The following is a 15,719-nucleotide window of genomic DNA, read 5'->3' as shown; positions in this document are numbered from 1 at the left end:
TGTATACCCAGGGATTTCTACCCCAGTCTATTCTTGGGGGGCACATTACCACAGGACAGAAGCTCTGAGAAAGAAATCTGTCCCTCGTTAGTCAGAATAGCCAGGGAAGAACTTTAGCTGGATCCCTGTGAGTTGCACAGGAACACGGGGATCGGCTCAGAGGGCTGCACGGAGCCCAGCTGTGCGTCACTCGGCTGAGGAGGGATGCTGAGTAAGCTGCATTCAGGAGAAAAGAATGCAGACAGGGAGCAGGCACAGATCGCTCACAATTTCTGAATAAAACAGACACTCGACCTGTGCCTTTCCTGCGGGCCAAGCACGAGCTCCCGGCTAAGACCTAAAAGCACACAGATGAAAGAGACAGAGGCCTTTCTCAACACAATCACAGATGAGTGGGAGAAGAGATGAGTAAAAAACCACAGCTACATGAGACCAAGAAGAAAGCTGGAAATGCTAAAGGTCTGACTGAGGTGGTGGCAGGGGTAGACACCAGGAAGGCTCGGAGAGAAGTTTCAGCATAACTGAAGAGCACAGGCTGGGGCGTTGGAAGACCAGGAGTCAAGAATGAGTGAGGTTTTGGTACCTGGATGTCTGGTGATGACATTGCATTAGACAGGAGGGGGAAGAGGAGGATGAACAGATAATGAGTTCAAGTCTGAGACATTCTGATCTTCAAATGCCCAAAGAATATCTTTGTAAATCACAAACTTTAATCCTGAGAAATTCCTATTAGCTGAATGTGATGGCATACACCTATAATCTCAGCACAGGAGGCTGAGGCAGGGGGATCGCCATGAGTTCAAAGCCAGCCAGGGCTACACAGTGAGTTCAAGGCCAGCCTGATCTACACAGCAAGACCCTATCTCAAGAAAAACAAAATAAATAAATATTCATATAACATTAAATTATTCATTTAAAAATAAATAGATCTTGTCTTGACAAGGATCCTTAACCTTACTTAACAATCTCACAATAAATGGAGAGTGTCATCAAATATGGGAAATGCTCCAGGCAGTGCTTGGTGCCAGTACATCATGGCATGCAGCAAACCATGGTCACCATTAGTAAGAATTAAGAAGCAGGAAAGACCTGTCAGTCAGCGCTTCAGCTCCAGGACAAAGAGGGCCCCAGCTGTAAACTGTGTGTCCATGATTCAATCAAAGCAAAGTCAGTAACAGTACATTAAGGCCATCCCCCAAAAGTTATCACTCAAGTATGTGAGCTAAAACATCAAATCTGCCCTCTAAGTAAGCATGTAATATTTGTGATGATGTAAACATAAATAACTCCAGTGAAAGAATGCACAGAAGGACCTCCGTGCTGTGTGCGGCTCAAGGCACAGCCCACAGACAGCCAGAGACCCGGGTTCAAACCCCAGGTCTGCAGCCCCTAAACAAACAGTATAAACTCTCTGAGGCCACGTTTCCCAATCTGTCTCTGCACCTAGTGGTGAGATGTGGTCAGGTTAGATAAGCATGGCCAAGTACATACATCAAATATGAGTGCGGATTCCCTTACATGAGAAATACAGAGTATAAATCAAGAGCCAAATAAAAGATGGATAACAGGAAGTGAGGAGATGGACCTTTCTCAGATGGTACAGAAACCAAGAGGAGGAGGGAAGGTAAGAAAAGGGAATGAAAAAAATAAATCAAGGTGTTCTGGACTAACTCCACACTGGGAATGTAAACACTACATACTGCCCACAGGTACTAGTAAAAGTAAATAAGTAACATGAGCTTTTGTCCTCTGAGAGTGCCACGTAACAGAAATATGATGCGAGACACATATTAAATGTAGGTCAGGTAGAAGTTACTCTTAAAAAGAAAAACATTAATCCCACAAGATCAATTTAATAAAATACTTTAACTCTATCCAAATTAGTATCATGTCAACATTCAATCAATATAAAATTACTAACAGGACAGTTTGTGAACAGAGCAAATTTTTTCCAGTGCCTGAATTGAGTACCGGTATTTAAATCTGAATTTGACAGAATTATACATTCACTTCCTCAGTTACAGTAGCCACATTTCAAGTACTTAATAGGTGCTCACGGCCGGCGCTTATCATTCTGAACAGCTCAGTGGTAAGATAGAATCCCTTTAGACAGGGAAGACACTCGCTGAGAATCTGACATACGTGGTGTAATTCAGCAGAGACTGAAACTGCAGAGAATCAGTTTTTAAGCACTGAGGAGAAGGAGATCAAAGACATCAAACAGAGAATGCAAAGTAGAAGCAACTCATGGCAAGTTCCCTTCGAAACCAGTGGAAGAAATAACCCTAGAGCCTACCCAAAGCCAACCTACACTTGTACTCTGAACTCCATCCCCTCCACCCTTCCCTAGAACTTTCTTCTTGCTCTTACTCCTCTCTCATATATCACCAATTTGTCCTGGTCTACCGGATAGATTCTATGTTAAATCGAAACAAGCTTTAGTAGATCCCTGATGTTCACACACAGTGGAGTGCTGCTCTGTCATGAAGGATAAACTTGCAGGATCACGGATGCACCTTGAGACTACAATGTTGAGTGAAATAAATCAGAAGCACGAGTTTCAAAATCACACAGCTTCTCTTACATGAGAAGCCCGAAGTATAAATAAAGAGCAAACTAAAAGCTAGCTAACAGGAAGCAGGGAGATAGATCTTTCTCAAATGGAAGGGGAATCAAGAGATGGAAGGAGGAGGAGGAGGAAGAGAGGGTAGGGAAAAGGAACAAAAAAGGAACTAAGATGTGCTCTATACATGGCCAACTCCACACAAGGAATGCAAACATTATGTACTGCAAACGTGCACCAATATAAGATAATTTTTCAAACCTCAAAGTAAAACAATACGCAAATGCAATAAATTCAATAAAAACCTTTTCACTTTAAATTGCTTCCATCTTCAGTCCTCCATCTCTACTTCCCTTGGCAGCCTCTTCACTATGTCCAGTTCATCACCTCCTCTCTTGACCTCTGCTCCAATTTTACATTCACTCTTGGTCATCTCACGAGATCCAACTATCGTTCTTCTACCAGACCTCAAGAGGGAAGAACTCCAGGCACGGCCCTGGGCTCTGTTCTCTTCTCTTCGTCTCTTCTCTGTCTACAAGTTCTCCTTAGGTGATCTCATCTTCCTCAAGGGGTCCAGGCCCACTAGGTACTGAGGACTTGATACAGTTCATGCCTCCTTCTCTCCCCTCTCCACTGAGTTCCACAGCGGAGAGAAGAGCTTGACGACCACCTCTCTCTGGTTGTCCACGCCCTCCAGAATGTCGACCTCTCACTTTTTCTCTCTCTAGCCCTCCCCACCTAAATTAAATGCCACACCATCTACACATTTGCTAGAGCCAAACCCAGGAGACACCCTTGTTTCCTCCCCTCCCTTCAAACATTTCCTCTTCCAGAATGTCTGCTTGGCTCTCACCTCAAAGCAAAACACTCACAGACACCTGTTCTCCATTTGTACGCTGCCAGCTGAGTCCAAGCCAACATGCCTCACCTGTCTCCCATCATCACTCCCTGTGTATATTCTTACTCCATGAAATCTTTGTTTTAAATCACACATCAGCCAGAGTAATTTCTTCAAAACTGGAAATCAGATTTCATACCTCTACCTCAAATTTATCAATGGCTTTCACTGAAGTCACAATAAAATCTCAACACTTTATCTTGCCCCTGCTAGATACCTCCTATACCGACTCCTTTTTGCTCACACTGGCGCTCTTCCATGCCCCATCAATATACCAAACTGTCTTGTAGCACAACTTTCTTACTTGCTACCCCTTCTTCTTTGAGGTTAAAGGAGCATCTTCTGCTGAGAAGTAAATCAAGTAAATACCAACAAAAAGTAAAATCTTCTTTACAAATGGTTCTGAGCCCCGTCCAACAGGAGCATATGTGATCCAAGCCCCAAATTCTGTACCAAAGGGCTCACCTAGAATGAGAGAATGATGTTAACTGAAGGTATTCAAAGCAGGCATTGCCACATGCCCATCAGAGATACAGAACATACTAATCCGTACCTGTTGTGTGGAGAGTCACAGCCTCACTCTCTAATAAGAAACACAGAAATAAAAACCTGTGCCCACACCCAAGGCAGTCATGGAAAATAAGTAAGATCTGGACTTTGAGAAAAGGTGCCCAACTCTGAGCAAACAGTTTCTTTCAAATTCACAGTTAAGTTACTCATAACTCTCAACCTCTCCTTTCCCGTGAGACAAAAATTAACTCCCTGGCATTTCAGCTCAAACGAATCTAAACAAAAGTTCAACGAGAAGATGTTGTTTAAGTATGAGAAAGACACACCATAACTCTCAATCCTTTTCAAACATCTGGTAGATTTTAAATTCTTCAGAAATGGGATGCACAAAAATAAAAGGAAAAGAAAAGAAGAAGAAATCTTTAACACATCTTTAAACTGCAAAACTGGTATTTCAGAATTGACTTTGTTTATTCTTGGCCTACCAGGAACTGTTAACATAAGGGACTGGAAATGTACCAGGATATAAATAAATAAGTTTAAAAATTGAGAGAAACACTTTGCCATTTGAACCCATAAACAGACAAACTAGAATGAGAAGAGATCAAAGAGAAATTTTCCCCTAGACTAACAAAGATACAGGATGGGGGTGAGTAGGTCACCAAGCAAGGAGGACTGTCAACCTTTCGTCCCAAAGCCTGAAGCCTGCAAGGGTTCCACCCCTCGGGGCAGCTCCTTAGTTCTCCTAGGGAGGTGGACCCGAGACTCTGGGCCTCCTGGCCTAGAGGATTTCCAGGCCCATGGCAGGCAAGAAGCCAGAGCCACCCACATGAGGTAGGTGAAGATGTGAAGTTAGCACAAAGGACTTGAAGTCTGAAGCTCTCCTCCCCACCCACCCCACATTCTATATCTTATCCACTCTTATAAGTATCTTTAAAAAGGCAAAGGAAGCCCCACACTGCCTGGACCAATTTATTTGTAGGGGTCAAACCCACAATAAAATAAGTCTGTTTTTAAAAAATGAAATACTCTTTACAAAAATTATTTCACAGCGTATTCTTTGTATTGGCAATTTATTTGAATAAATGCCCTGTGGAAATGCCACATGGTCTAAACTACTGGCTTTAAAAGTCCTACCACTAATGAAACTTCAATAAACTATTACACCTATTACAGTTAAAACTGTTTCCCTCGTCAATATTAATGGTTGCACTATTTCTCTGCCTGCCTTTTCTAGTCAAGGAAATTTTGTCAAAAGGACAAAAGTCAAAAACTGTAACCTCAGCAATGACTAACTTTGGGGACTTATCCCTTGGTACAAATGTTCATGCATATGCATATTTTCATCACATATGCAGACAGATGCCCTCACATTGATTTGAATACTTGCATAAATATTAATGTGTACAAATGCTTGCATGCAGAAACCCCATTTATGAAATATCCAATTGCATAAATTGGGAACATTAGATACTAATCGCATTTACACTTCATAAAATACATGTGAGAGTTTGCGGGACCAAAAACAAAGCATAAGCTACTGATTCTCTTGATGTGTCACAATGTGTTTGCTATTCTGTAGGCATAAACTGGGAATTTCCACAAACTACTTGGAGTCTTTTGTTGACTCAGAGTTCACTATTTATATGAGACCCTCCCGGGCTGTAAACTAAACTTTTTTTGTTTTTTAAGAGTAAACTTATAAATGGTTTCCCATGACTTAATACCAAGTGTCAATTTTTTTATGTTATTAAGTTTAGTGGTACATTTTAGGTATACAATACAGTTACATTCATCACTGGGATCTTGCGCCTTTATATGACTTAACAGGTTCTTATTTTTCCCTATTCCCCAGCCCTCCCCTTACTCCTCACTCCTCCACCCTTCCCTGTTCACAAAGACATTGTTTCCATGTTTTTTCTTCTCCCTTCTTACTTTCCCCTACCCCTCCCACTTCCTCTACTCTTCTAGACCATTTCGTCCTATTACACAGTATCAATTACACATTTTGATCCTTACTTACACTTTTAGTTTTTCACACCAGAGAAACTTCGGTATGTACACATGTGTCTTATTAATTTCACTTAAGAATGTAGCCTCAATGTGCATCCACTTAGCTATAAATGTCTCTAGTTTCTCGTTCTTTATGGCTGAGTAGTACTTCATTTTTTTTTTTAATCTTCTCTATCCAGTCTTCAATTGATGGGCAACTGGGCTGTTTCCAAGTTTTAGCTGTTACACACTGTACTTCTATAAACATGGGTGAGCATATAACGCTGTGGTATGGTTCTTTTCATTCTTTTGGGAAGATACCCAGCAGAGGGATGCCTGGGTCAAATGGAATTTCTAACCCTAGTTGTTTGAGGTATCTACATACTGACTTCCACAGTGGTTGCCCCAGTCTGCACTCCCACCAACAATGAGGAAGGGTTCCTCTCTCCCCACAACCCTGCCAACATTTGTTATTGGTTGATTTCTTGATAACAGCCATTCTTTGTGGGGTGAGATGGAATCTCAGACCCCCCTCCCAAATATAAAGATCCGATTCAGAAATGGACATCTGAAATGAGCAGACATTTCTCAGCAAAGAAGTAAAAGCAGCAAGTAAACATATGAAAAAAAAAAAGGTTCCACATCACTGGTCATTCGAGAGGTGCAGATGTGTCGATTTGTTAAGTCACTGAAGGCCTCAAGAACTAGTTTTCCTTAAAGAGTATGATTCAAAAGGAATTGTCACAGAACTCTGTGCTCAAAACTTAATCTGCACACCACTGTATATGTGATTCATTCTCAGGAATGGCAGGTGAACAGAAACTTTTAGAAGTTGCAAAAGAAAACACAACAAAGCCCACCATTTAGTAAATATGGATACAACACAATTGGCAATGGGCATTTGGTGCGTGACCACCACTCCCGCAAAATAGCTCTTGAATAAATAATCACGGTAAAGCCGTCATTATTTTGGGGGGATGAGTGTTCTGGAAGTCACTTCCTTGTGATCACTGTGCGTTTCTGGCTTAGTATATGACAGCTGAGTATGTTCGAAGTTTTCCTATCTTTACTTTTGTGGCTTTGTGAAAATAAGGTTGACTTCAAAAATATTTTTCCTTGGCTTTAGAAAACAAAACAAAAAGACAGCATCTCTGACTTTCAGATTTGAACTCTTTACACCACCTGTCACATCACGGCTGGGTCTCACTGTCCACTCAGGCTGGACACTCGCCTCATCTGTGACTGAGCTGGACTTAGCAGACAGCTCTGCCACCCAAACAAACGGGTCAAAGAGTTCTCAGCCCAAATTATTAGTTCTCCCATAGCAAGGGTCCCCCCCAATGTCTCCTTAAAACTCAAAACCAGCTTCTCAGGAGACTGTGGCAGGCATCTCAGAGGCTGCAAGGACCACAGAACACTTACACTATTTCCATCCAGCAGGGAGATGCTCGTGGATGACAGGCTGCAGCAGGGACTGGTTTGTGCACCAACACTCACTTTCTGTTTCCCCTCGGGACACCTGTAGTAGGTGAGTGTCTGTAACTGAACTCTGGCGTGCAGAATCTAGAGCAGATAATGAGCACAACGTCCAGGTCTTACCCTCCAACTCCGCTCAGTCCTCCAGTCCCCTTTGCTTGACGCACACCTGATGCAGCTCACCCCATGCACAGTGCTAAGGCTGACAAGGTGGAAACCAGAAACAGTCAGCACTGGCTGCAAGGAGCTGACCCTTCAGCCCCCCTCTGCACTACCAATTTTCACTGGGCTGTGAGGTGACAGAAATAAACCTTCGTTGTGCTCAGATCAGATGCTGTTGACGTCAGCAGTTCACCTCCTGGTTCGCACAAGCTGCAAACAGCAGCCCACGCAGTGCTCCGAGCATCTCATCAACAGACAAATCCTGGAGACCCAGCACTACTGCGGGCCAGGAGCAATACGGGCGGGAAGGGGATCCAGGAGTCGAGACAAGTCAGGGTCTCAGGAGTTTTGAGTGGAAATTAACCTAGAAATAAATTTACAAGCTGTGCCACAATAAGCAAAGTGCCGCACACTGTGTTATTTATTTGTTAAAACGCTTACTGAATGCTACTACGTGGCAGGCACCAAGTCTGGTGCTGGGGTTAAAAACATGACTAGCCACATTCCTCTAAATTCAAGGAACCATGGAGGACTCGGAAAAGAGAAAATTCAGTCAGGCTTCAACACAGCATGGACAGGGTTATCACGGTCTCTCCGAGGGAGCATCCACTGTCTCCTCTTAGATTTGGATTCTGTGTCATACACAACATGGGTTCCTTAGTGGATGAAAACTAACAAACTTGGTTTACATCTGCCCAGCTGTGCTAAACATGACAAATGGCAACAAGAGTGATACATTTCGGCCTCTCTTCATCGAAGTCTCTGAGCGCCATAAGGAAAAGCACAGATAACAGACCTGAGGACACCCAGCAAGCGAGCCCACCCTGGTGGGTGCCTTAATATATCCTCATGGCCTCTGCCAAATCCCCTCCTGTATAACCACACTGTGTGGTCAAAGACTAATCTGGAATCTGCACCTTTTGATGAAGCAGGAAAATGCTGTTACCTTTTTCATTTAAAATTCAGGATATCCGAAATCTCTGCCCCATCATAAACAATAGATTTTCTTTCATCTCGTTTTAAGTAACCCTGATATCCATCACAATGCTTGGAAGGAAGCAAAATATTAGGGCATTACCCCAAAAAATCTTAGGGTCCTGAACCCAAATTGAGAAACAACTCATCTGTGAACTTATGTGTTGTGCCAAGTTACATTAATAAAATTTTTTTCACCCTGCATAAATGGTAATCAGGAAGTCACTATGCTTATTTTCACTATAAAACTTCTACTCTCATCAGTAAAAATTCTATAATAAAACTAAACACTCCCAGAAAAATTTTGCAACATTACTCAATGAACATATTAAATACAAAACTATGAGTGACAGTAGTCAAAATAATGTTACTTCCAGGAAATCTAAATAAAATAAAATAAAACTTTTATAGACAGTAATAAATTTGAAGTTTGGAAATGCTGGTATTTCTACAAATACAAAATGAAGTGACTCTAAAGCATTTTCATGCCAAAATCTTTCCTCAATTTTTAATTTCTCCCATAACAATAACAAAAATGTCCATTATTAAGTACTTAAGCCTTTTACTTATATCTTAAGAGCTAATATTCAATTCTCATAAAATCTTGCAAGTTCAGTATTTTTATTTCCACATTACAGGTATGGAAATTTAGACACAATGATTCGTGAAGCAGAGCTGCTTTGTTACCAAGTTGCTCAGGGTAAGGAAGGTAAGGAAAGGAGATGCTGCTATTTGTGGGCTCTAAAATCAGCCCACCCTGCTCAGCCATTCGCTGAACAAAGCAGCGAAGAAGTGGTAGGGAGCCCAGCTCTTCTCCGTCCTGAATCACACAGTTAACTGTGCCTCTTCCCCATTTCACTCTACAGTTAGGTCCGGTCCACTGCAAGAGTCAAGGGTGAGATTCAGTCTGATGGACGGCACCTTCTCTGGTCTACAAACATTCCAAAAAGCAGAAAGCCAGCTGCCTTTCTCTTGGCAAGTTCCCATTAAATCCAAATAAATAATGCAGTGTTTTCTGTGTTTTAATTTTCTTTAAGATTACTTCTTACTATGGTTTCATTTCTGCCTGGTCTAATTACTACCTATTTGGTCCTTCAAAATGACCTTCTAATCCAACACTTTCAACAGCCTGAAACACTCACCCACCTTATGAATGCAGGAGACCAATGCTCGCTCAGTGCCATAAACATTAGCTCATCTGAAATAGTCACTGAAAGGACAAAACATACATAGGGAGAAAACTGGACCTTTCATAAAACATCCCACTTTTTTGCCCGATATTAATCCCATTTCAAAGCATAACATTTTGAGATCCTCTAGAGTAATTACCATCACTTTGCTTTCAATGTATGATCTAGAAAGATTCAAAAGAGTACCAGCCAAGTAAACCCAATGATACATGTAGTTTTCTTCTCTTCTACATCAGGGCACACACATTTCCTTGCCTCTCTCCAACCAAACTAAACTGCTTTTCTCATGCCTCTCAATTATGTTTTAATAATATTATAAAAAGCCAAGAAAGAAAGCCAATCATCCCTTCAGGTAGCTGTCTCCATAGAGTAAGCTCAATTTCATATTTTTATTTAAATGCTTTTATTCTGAGTCATGCAAAGGGCTTTTCTATCATGCACTCACTGATCCTCCTAACTTAAAGTATGCATCAAATATTTTCATTCTCATCTGAGATGTGGGAGAAGAGAGGCCTAGTGATTTAGGTATAATGTTCTGCTGAAATGGGTCTGTTTAAAAGTTGAAAGAGCCTTATGAATTTATCACATAACTCCTGTATTGTAGGAAATGTGTGTGATTTACCCACAATTCCTGCTATGATATGAAACTAACTCTTCCTTTGCTTTTAACTAGGACCAAGTCCTCAATTCCTAACACACAAACTCAGCTGTTCAAAACTATACAGTCACTAGAACTTTGATCCTCTGCATTCTGACTTTAGTAGCCAAACATAAATAAACAGTCTTAAGCAGGCACCCTCATGAGCTGCCAGAAAAGACATGTGCAGTGTCCTAAGGAGAACAGGGACCAGGGGTCAAGTGCTGGGCCATCCAAATCCCCCCTACTGACCTGTCCTGGTCAGCATCAGACTCTGGCACACTCCATGAGCAAAGAGGTAGCTGGGCTTTTCATTCAAAGTTAGCTACCCAATGGCCATCATCTAACTTTTACAAATACTGTTGATAAGAACAAGATTTAGTCTTAGCTTATTTTATAACATAATAATAGGTTGGCTGGAACAGTCCCCATGTTAGCTAACTGAGATTTCCTCTCCCTGTTTGCAGGAGAATTAATGTAGCATTTGCATGCAATGCTAAAGACATACATATTTATACAGCTTTGCACTCTCAGACCTGCCAACCTGAGACTGTGTCTGAGACTCGCTATCCCGGGCTTGGGTCGCAGGCAGAGCGTAAACACACCGCCGCCCTATTTACATACCACACAGACACCTTTGTTCAGTATTTGTCATTCAAGTCTAAATCAATGCAACAAAACTGCCTGTTACTTTTTCAAAATGGCATGGTTTAAACATACAGAGATGCAAGAAATCATGACCTTGTTCCTTTTATTCTCCAAACAGACACCCACAAATACCGCAGCTATCAACACGAAGGGCCCAAGATTCCGCGATGACAATTACAGTGAAATCCAGCACACATACAGGCCAAAGGAACAAGATGAGATAATATACTCCCAACATTTCAACAAATGATCTGAAAATCTAGGGTCATTCCTTTCAAAAAAGATCCTGCAGCTACTCTTCAAAATTTTTCAGGATACAATTACTGTTTGCACCTCATCCAACACACTGCGCCAGCATCCTTCTCCTTGAGTTTGCAGTTAGCCTACGAGCAAAGTTCCTTGCCGGCCCCACTCGCCTCCACCCTGTGTGTATTTGTTCTTAGAAACTAATCTTGTGACACCTTCGGTGAGCCACGTGTGACCAAACCCAGGTAGCATCAAGTGCCTTATTCTGCATTTCTCCAGCTCCCAAACCTCATCTATCTCTTAACACACTCCCAGGCTCCCCTGTGCTCCAAGATGGGGGCAACTGTGCTTAGACTCCATACCATCTGGAAATACAGTGCCAAACACCAAGCAAGTACTTCCTGAGAGAGTGAGGCAGGAAAGGTAAGTGATTCCTGAAGGGGAAGCAGCACTGAACCTTAACATCAAAGCGCACATAAAATGTCTGGGGAAATGCAAGCCTTCTCGTACCCCAACACACACAGGCACGTTTGACTAGGACAGTCTACTTAGGGGTGATGGTGCTCTGCTCCTAGCATTAAGAAATGTGAACCTGGGCTTGGGGTGGAGCTCAGTGCACAGCGCTTGCTTAGCCTGCAGGAGGCCCTGGCTTTAACCCAGTACCACAAAACAAAAAATGTGAAACTTCTAAATTTGGACCTAATGCGCATTACCTGGCCTCCCAAATGCCATTCAAGAATAAATTAACTTCTGTACTATCAAAAGAAACTACTGCCTTCCATGTTCATGCTACGGCAAAAGCACACTTAGGTAAAACACGTAAGCAATGCTCCCAAAGTCCTGATTTAGAGAAGAAATACTGCACTTTGAGGTCAGAGGAAAATTTTCCAAAACCCTGTCCTCAAATCCCAGCTTTGCTCTTTCCTGGTTATATGCAATTGGGCAACTTATTTATCCACCCTGAGTTCCAGTATCCTGGCCCATGACATTAAGATGATGACAACTATTTCTAGAGATGGTTGCCAAAAATAAATAAATAACAAACATGAAAGATTTCCCAGCACACAAGTGAGCCCTTCATGAATGTTCATCCCACTTATCCTAAGTACAATCAGAGGTGCACAATGACACAGTGCCTGACAGCTCTCGCTGGAGTCTGGACAGCTAGAAGTGAAGGCTAAGGGAGGTGGTAGGGTCCCTCACAGACTGAGGGTGCTTTAATGACGCAAGGAGCCGACCATGCGTCCTCCCAACTCCACAGGTTGTTTACACACATGGGGATTAGATTTTCATATGATCCTTCCAGGGGCTCACAATGAAAATCTGTGTGATCAAGAAGCCCATGGGCCTTGTGCTGCTGGCAGCGAGTGAAGGGATTGAGGCATAAACCTACAAGGAGCACAAGCGCCTTCAACAACTGTTCTGTTTCAGAAGGGGGTGGCAGGAACATGGTGCCCATTGTATTACCTTTCTTTAAACTGGACACGTGCCTATAGACTTATAGTTTGCAGTTTAAATGGGGCATAGTCCATATGTGGGGACTGAAATCAGGGACCCTAGGCTTGGAAATCCAGGTGGCACTTACCTAAGGGTGTGTCCAAAACAAACTACAATTACACTAGAAGTCAAAATATCTTGGTGCTAGCCCCAAGCCTGACTGATTGTCAAGACAGTTGCAAACAAGCCTTCCAGATAAAGAGAAAACACAGTTAAAATCAGCCTCAAATCCTCGCTTGCTGGGGTGAGGCCAAAACAGAGGCTCTTTCATGGGCTCATTGGAAAGCTGCCAGCCTAACTCAGCTCCCATCTTCTCGAGGCTTCTCGCAGACCAACATCCCTCCACCCAATTTATGTGTGGCAACGAGGAAAAAACAATGACTCAGCTAAATATTTATGTTAGGAGCCTTAAAACAGTCCCACTAATAATCTATGAGGCCATCTGCAAACATTCAGAAGAGCACTACTGAAATGAATGCTTGTTTGTTACGGCCGTGTTGTGCTTTGCCATTTGCAAACCACAGTCACAAACATGTTTACTAAGAAATCACACACACGCATGCGCACACACACGCGCACACACGGGGTGTCGGGAGACAAATGGGAACAAGGTGGGAAGCAGATGGAAGAGCTGCCTCCCAGGCAGACTGAGCACATTTCGTACATATGCAAGGCCAAGAGTTCCACAAACTTGTACAGAAGACCGTGATCCGACAAGCGAACACACTTCGGATTATTTTCAGGTTATCTGACTGACCCATACTTTGTAGCATTGTTCCTGATTTTTACATTTATTTCATGTAGGAGGAAAGTAGTATAATCCCTGCAGAATTTAGAGCCTTCATCAGCTTTAATTTAACTCTAGAAGCAGAAATAGCAATGGAAAAAACGTTGAGAAGCAACACAAAATAATTTTGGCTTCTTGCTATCTATACCACATCTTTTGGACCAATAAGGTAAAGCCTGTGATCAGAATGTCATCTGCTAATCTGTTTACTCTAAATAACCCAGGAGTGTGGCCTACTGAATTCTATCAGTATCACCAGAGCCCTTTTATTTCATAACACAAAAAGATATGGCTTTCTTCCTTAAGGAAATCAAGTAAATAATGACTACTTACCCTACCCTTCACAATACTGAGTAATTTAATGTATCAAGTGGCTTATCTGGCAAAACATGAATGTAAAATAAAGTTATGGAAGTGTTTACAATAAATGCTCAGGGGTGGACTGGAGCAACTTTTCAAGAAAATGAGGGAAATAAATGGTTAACTACCAGCATGCACGCTCACGCTGGAGGACACAAAAAGGTTCACAGCAGTTGTTAAATTCATTTAGAGAAACTCACTTTATTTCTCCAACAGAGCGCTCACCAGCTAATCTGTATTACAACCTGCAGGAGTCTTCATATTCTCAGCAGGATCAAGATTCGGGCCACACTGAGTCAGCTATTTCATCTTGCATGAGAACAATATTTGGCAGGAAAAGGGCCCACAGCACCAAGGGAACGCTGCAGTGGCTCACTGTCAGCGCAGACCGGGCCAAGAACAGGAAGGTGGAGCGCCACCAGCCCTAACCAACGTCTACGTTTCCCTTCTTAGCGCTCTGCTCACAGCCACAGGTACACACGTGATGTGTACAGAGAACACACACTTCACCGGCACATGGATCACTACATCTCTCAAAGGCAAAATAGTTTCTCACGAGTTTGCATTCCATCACACTTAAAATTTCAAAGTAACACAACTTAAAATTTTAAAGTAACACTATAAAGATTGGAGGCAGGAAGGGAGATGATGAAAAATGTCCAATATCTTACTTTTAACTGTTTTCATCTTAAGCATCGCAACCAAAATAGAGAGGGTGTCTATAAAATTTTTCAAGTATGCAATTACTTAAGATGTTGATCTCTTTAACCATCCTGAAATTAATAAGCTGCCCATAACTGAAACATTTGTGACATTCTATATGTAATACCTCTGCTGTGCTTTGCTTCATTGAAGACACCTATTTATATCTTCATTTAAACGTCTGTTAATCAACAGCAGTCATTTAATTTGGAATGATCTTTTTTGGAACCCATTCTGTCAGGCAAACATGGGACAGGGAAAACAGATACAGGGAAAAAGGAAAACATAACAACGAAATTAGTTGCACCTACGGTGTAGCCAGTATGAATCACTATTCAAGAACATAATTCAGTAAAATTCTTTAAAATTCATCTTAAATGAATAATGCCCATGGTTCCATTTCTTTGCTCACAAACTTGGGTTCGTTTTCCCACTGACACTAACCCAGCATTTCCTTCTACCTGGCATTGCTCAGAGAGTTAGGTAAATTATCTCGTATATGCAGGCAGTCACCCTGGAAGTTATCTCCTTGCCGGGCAGAGGCTAAGTGTAGGCTTCATGAGGCCAGGGGTCATTTCTACTTTAGTCCTCACATCCCACACCTCCTAGCGAAGGGCTCAGCGCACGGAAGCACTCAAAAAGTGTGAACCAATAATTAGGTTTTCCAAAATGGTCTCCCCTATAGAATGTGGATTTTGTTGATGCTCACAGTATGCTGAAAATAGAACAGCTCTTTCACAATCTTGCTCCAAGCCGCACTTCGGTACTGGGGTCACTCCCTGCACCCTAACCCTCCGGTGTGGGTGTCCCTGTCCTCACCACACTCTCCCCTCGCCAGCTGTTCTCTCTCATGCCCACTCTACCCTTGGCCTCCTCCTCTAGCGCCTTTCCCAGGCACTCCATGCGTCCTACAAGAACAGGACAGGTGCCCAGAAAAGTGCTTCCTCAGTTGTTGGCAGACTCTCTAGGCCTAGTGTAACATGATCGCTGCAGCCACGTTTACTGAACAAACACATGTGCATAAGGCCACCGTGAAGGCCACTTCTACCCCTCTTTACAGTCAGAGCACTGTGTTC

The 15,719-nt window shown here is 42.4% G+C and overlaps 1 protein-coding gene across 3 annotated transcripts in view; it reads right to left on the bottom strand.

Moving 5' to 3' along the window:
* Positions 1 to 15,719, bottom strand: part of Nebl (nebulette) — a 338,403-nt gene that overhangs the window by 132,615 nt on the left and 190,069 nt on the right. The gene's annotated exons all lie outside the window — the stretch shown is intronic.

Source organism: Fukomys damarensis, unplaced genomic scaffold, assembly GCF_012274545.1.
Source record: "Fukomys damarensis isolate Sample0158 unplaced genomic scaffold, DMR_v1.0_HiC HiC_scaffold_37, whole genome shotgun sequence".
Taxonomy (NCBI): Eukaryota; Metazoa; Chordata; class Mammalia; order Rodentia; family Bathyergidae; genus Fukomys; species Fukomys damarensis.
This window is presented reverse-complemented; position numbering and strand designations above follow the sequence as displayed.